This window comes from Chiloscyllium plagiosum, unplaced genomic scaffold (genome assembly GCF_037043375.1).
Source record: "Chiloscyllium plagiosum isolate Xiang-an unplaced genomic scaffold, Cpla_swu_hap1 HiC_scaffold_1, whole genome shotgun sequence".
NCBI classification, from domain to species: domain Eukaryota; kingdom Metazoa; phylum Chordata; class Chondrichthyes; order Orectolobiformes; family Hemiscylliidae; genus Chiloscyllium; species Chiloscyllium plagiosum.
In genome coordinates this window covers 166,541,728-166,547,438 of record NW_028270139.1, presented here as the reverse complement: position 1 = coordinate 166,547,438, position 5,711 = coordinate 166,541,728, and the positions used below count along the sequence as shown (strand labels likewise).

The 5,711-nt window shown below is 61.7% G+C and overlaps 1 protein-coding gene across 1 annotated transcript in view; it reads left to right on the top strand.

The window, feature by feature from the left end:
- The first annotated feature begins 11 nt into the window (after positions 1–11).
- The window catches only part of LOC122547312 (lysyl oxidase homolog 3B-like), a 299,290-nt gene continuing 293,590 nt past the window's right edge, over positions 12–5,711 (top strand). The window contains exon 1 of the mRNA XM_087992038.1: positions 12–41. The gene's annotated coding sequence lies outside the window, so the exon portion shown is untranslated. The remainder of the gene's footprint in view (positions 42–5,711) is intronic.

Below are 5,711 nucleotides of genomic sequence, written 5' to 3'. Positions count from 1 at the left end.
GCGCCGGCGAACAGTAAAAGAGGCAGGAATTCACCCCCAAGGTAACGGGGGGCAAGGTGCAGAATGGTCACATTCTCACACTTCCCCATCTCGGACCCCTGACTCCCAACCCCCAACAACCCCCCCCCTCCCCCAACCCCCAACAACCCCCCCCCCCCCCCCAACCCCCAACAACCCCCCCCCCTCCCCAACCCCCAACAACACCCCCCCAACCCACCCAACCCCCCAACAACACCCCCCCAACCCCCACACCCCCCCCCTGAAACACACTCCCCCAACCCCCACACACACCCCCAACCCCCAACACACTCCTCCCCCCCAACCCCCAACACCCACCTCCCCCCCTGAAAACACCACCTCCCCCAACCCCAACACACACCTCCCCCCAACCCCCAACACACACCTCCCCCCCCAACCCCCAACACACCACCTCCCCCCAACCCCCCAACACACCACCTCCCCCCCTGAAAACACCACTCCCCCCAACCACCAACACACACCCCCCAACCCCCAACACACCACCTCCCCCCCAACCCCCAACAACACCACCTCCCCCCAACCCCCAACACACCACCTCCCCCCAACCCCCAACACACCACCTCCCGCTACCCTCAACACACCACCTCACCCCCAAACCCCCAACACACCACCTCCCCCCAACCCCCAACACACCACCTCCCGCTACCCTCAACACACCACCTCCCCCCCAGCCCCCAACACAACACCTCCCCAACCCCAACACACCCACCCTCCCCCCAAACCCCAACACACCACCTCCCTCCAACCCCCCAACACACCACCTCCCCCCCAGCCCCCAACACACCACCTCCCCCCCCAAACCCCCAACACAACACCTCCCCCCAAACCCCAACACACCACCTCCCCCACACCCCCCCCCCCAAACCCCAACACACCACCTCCCCCCAAACCCCCAACACACCACCTCCCCCCCAAACCCCAACACACCACCCTCCCCCCAACCCCAACACACCATCTCCCCCCCAGCCCCCAACACAACACCTCCCCCCAAACCCCAACACACCACCTCCCCCCAAACCCCAACACACCACCTCCCCCCAAACCCCAACACACCACCTCCCCCCAACCCCAACACACCACCTCCCCCCAAACCCCAACACACCACCCTCCCCCCAAACCCCAACACACCACCTCCCCCAACCCCCCAACACACCACCTCCCCCCAAACCCCAACACACCACCTCCCCCCAAACCCCAACACACCACCTCCCCCCTACCCTCAACACACCACCTCCCCCCAACCCCCAACACACCACCTCCCCCCAACCCCCCAACACACCACCTCCCCCAAACCCCAACACACCACCTCCCCCCAACCCCCAACACACCACCTCCCCCAACCCCCAACACACCACCTCCCCCCCAACCCCCAACACACCACCTCCCCCAACCCACCTCCTCCCCCAACCCCAACACACCACCTCCCCCCACCCCCAACACACCACCTCCCCCCTAACCCCCAACACAACCACCTCCCCCAACCCGCCAACACACCACCTCCCCCAACCCCAACACACCAGCTCCCCCCAACCCCCAACACACCACCTCCCTCCAACCCCCAACACACCACCTCCCCAACTCCCAATACGCCAACTCCCCCCCAACCCCAACACACCACCTCCCCCCAACCCCAACACACCACCTCCCCCAGCACACTACACCCCAACTCCGAACCACACCTCCCCCAACCCCCAACACACCACCTCCCCCCAACCCCCAACACACCACCTCCCCTACCCTCACACACCACCTCACCCCAACCCAACACACCACCTCCCCCCACCCCCAACACACCACCTCCCCGCAACCCCTCAACACACCACCTCCCCCCCAGCCCCCAACACAACACCTCCCCCAAACCCCCAACACACCACCTCCCCCCAAACCCCCAACACCACCCCTCCACCCCCCACACACCATCTCCCCCCCAGCCCCCAACACACCACCTCCCCCCAAACCCCAACACAACACCTCCCCCAAACCCCACACACCACCTCCCCCCAAACCCAACACACCACCTCCCCCCAAACCCCAACACACCACCTCCCCCCAAACCCCACACACACCCCCTCCCCCCCACCCCAACACACCATCTCCCCCCAGCCCCCAACACACACCACCTCCCCCCAAACCCCAACACACCACCTCCCCCAAACCCCACACACCACCTCCCCCCAAACCCCCACCACACCACCTCCCCCCAACCCCAACACACCACCTCCCCCCAAACCCCAACACACCCACCTCCCCCCAAACCCCAACACACCACCTCCCCCAAACCCCAACACACCACCTCCCCCCAAACCCCAACACACCACCTCCCCCCAAACCCCAACACACCACTCCCCCCTACCTCAACACACCACCTCCCCCCAACCCCCAACACACACCCTCCCCCCAACCCCCAACACACCACCTCCCCCCAAACCCCAACACACCACCTCCCCCCCAACCCCCAACACACCACCTCCCCCAACCCCCAACCACCCAACCCACCTCACCCCCCAACCCCCAACACACCACTCCCCCAACCCACCTCCTCCCCCAACCCCCAACACACCACCTCCCCCCAACCCCCAACACACCACCTCCCCCTAACCCCCAACACACCACCTCCCCCAACCGCCAACACACCACCTCCCCCAACCCCAACACACCAGCTCCCCCCAACCCCCAACACACCCACCTCCCTCCAACCCCCAACACACCACCTTCCCCAACTCCCAATACGCCAACTCCCCCCCAACCCCAACACACCACCTCCCCCAACCCCCAACACACCACCTCCCCCCAGCACACTACCTCCACCCAACTCCGAACACACCACCTCTCCCCAACCCCCAATACACCACCTCTCCCCAACCCCCAACACACCACCACCCCCCCAACCCCCAACACACCACCTCCCCCCAACCCCCAACACACCACCTCCCCCCAACCCCCAACACACCACCTCCCCCCAAACCCCAACACACCACCTCCCCCTACCCCCAACACACCACCTCTCCCAACCCCCAACACACCACCTCCCCCCAACCCCCAACACACCACCTCACCCAACCCCCAACACACCACCTCACCCAAACCCCCCAACACACCACCTCCCCCAAACCCCAACACACCACCTCCCCCCAACCCCCAACACACCACCTCCCCCAACCCCCAACACACCACCTCCCCCAACCCCCAACACACCACCTTGCCCCCAACCCCCAACACACCACCTCCCCCCAACCCCCAACACACCACCTCCCCCAACCCCCAACACACCACCTCCCCCAACCCCCAACACACCACCTTGCCCCCAACCCCCAACACACCACCTTGCCCCCAACCCCCAACACACCACCTCCCCAACCCCCAACACACCACCTCCCCCCAAACCCCAACACATCACCTCCCCCAACCCCCAACACACCACCTCCCCCAACCCCCAACACACCACCTCCCCCAACCCCCAACACACCACCTTGCCCCAACCCCCAACACACCACCTCCCCCCAACCCCAACACACCACCTTGCCCCCAACCCCCAACACACAACCTCCCCCAACCCCCAACACACCACCTTGCCCCCAACCCCAACACACCACCTTGCCCCCAACCCCCAACACACCACCCTCCCCCAACCCCCAACACACACCTCCCCCCCCAACTCCCAATACACCACCTCCCCCGACTCCCAGCCCCCCACCCACCACCTCCCCCCCAACCCCCATCACATCACCTCCCCCCTTCAGATGCCCAATCCACCACTTCTCCTCTCCCTTCCCACAACCCACCAATTCATCCTTTTCCCCAACCCACTACCTCCCCGCCAAGACCCCCATCCCACCACCTCCCCCTCCCTTTCCCCACCCAACACCTCCACCCCAACCCCAACCTGCCACCTCCCCCTCCCTTACACCAAACCACCAGCCACCACCCCCAACCCACAACCCACCACTTGCCCACCTGACCCCCCAGTTCAAACCTCCCAATTCACCACCTCCGAGGAACCGAGCTGAGACTAATCAGTAAAATAATTACTCTCACATCAGACAGTCATAGCATCCTGTTAACATTGCTGTGATAAGGTATTAGCAGCTTTACTCTGTATCTAACCCCGTGCTGTTCCTGTCCTGGGAGTGTTTGATGGGGACAGTGTAGAGGGAGCTTTACTCTGTATCTAACCCCCGTGCTGTCCCTGTCCTGGGAGTGTTTGATGGGGACAGTGTAGAGAGAGCTTTAACCTGTATCTAACCCCCTGGTGTCCCCGTCCTGGGAGTGTTTGATGACGACAGTGTAGAGGGAACTTTACTCTGTATCTAACCCCGTGCTGTCCCTGTCCTGGGAGTGTTTGATGGGGACAGTGTAGAGAGAGCTTTACTCTGTATCTAACCCCGTGCTGTCCCTGTCCTGGGAGTGTTTGATGGGGACAGTGTAGAGGGAGCTTTACTCTGTATCTAACCCCGTGCTGTCCCTGTCCTGGAGTGTTTGATGGGGACAGTGTAGAGGGAGCTTTACTCTGTATCTAACCCCGTGCTGTCCCTGTCCTGGGAGGGTTTGATGGGGTCAGTGTAAGGGAGCTTTACTCTGTATCTAACCCCGTGCTGTCCCTGTCCTGGGAGTGTTTGATGGGGTCAGTGTAGAGAGAGCTTTACTCTGTATCTAACCCCGTGCTGTCCCCTGTCCTGGGAGTGTTTGATGGGGACAGTGTAGAGGGAGCTTTACTCTGTATCTAACCCCGTGCTGTCCCTGTCCTGGGAGTGTTTGATGGGGACAGTGTAGAGGGAGCTTTACTCTGTATCTAATCCCGTGCTGTCCCTGTCCTGGGAGTGTTTGATGGGGACGGTGTAGAGGGAGCTTTACTCTGTATCTAACCCCGTGCTGTCCCTGTCCTGGGAGTGTTTGATGGAGACAGTGTAGAGGGAGCTTTACTCTGTATCTAACCCCGTGCTGTCCCTGTCCTGGGAGTGTTTGATGGGACAGTGTAGAGAGAGCTTTACTCTGTATCTAACCCCGTGCTGTCCCTGTCTGGGAGTGTTTGATGGGGACAGTGTAGAGGGAGCTTTACTCTGTATCTAACCCCGTGCTGTCCCTGTCCTGGGAGTGTTTGATGGGGGACGGTGTAGAGGGAGGTTTACTCTGTATCTAACCCCGTGCTGTCCCTGTCCTGGGAGTGTTGATGGGGACAGTGTAGAGAGAGCTTTACTCTGTATCTAACCCCGTGCTGTCCCTGTCCTGGAGGGTTTGATGGGGACAGTGTAGAGGAGCTTTACTCTGTATCTAACCCCGTGCTGTCCCTGTCCTGGGAGTGTTTGATGGGGACAGTGTAGAGGGAGCTTTACTCTGTATCTAACCCCGTGCTGTCCCTGTCCTGGGAGTGTTTGATGGGGACGGTGTAGAGGGAGCTTTACTCTGTATCTAACCCCGTGCTGTCCCTATCCTGGGAGTGTTTGATGGGGACAGTGTAGAGAGAGCTTTACTCTGTATCTAACCCCGTGCTGTCCCTATCCTGGAGTGTTTGATGGGGACAGTGTAGAGGGAGCTTTACTCTGTATCTAACCCCGTGCTGTCCTGTCCTGGGAGTGTTTGATGGGACAGTGTAGAGGGAGCTTTACCCTGTATCTAACCCCGTGCTGTCCCTGTCCTGGGAGTGTTTGATGGGGACAGTGTAGAGAGAGCTTTAC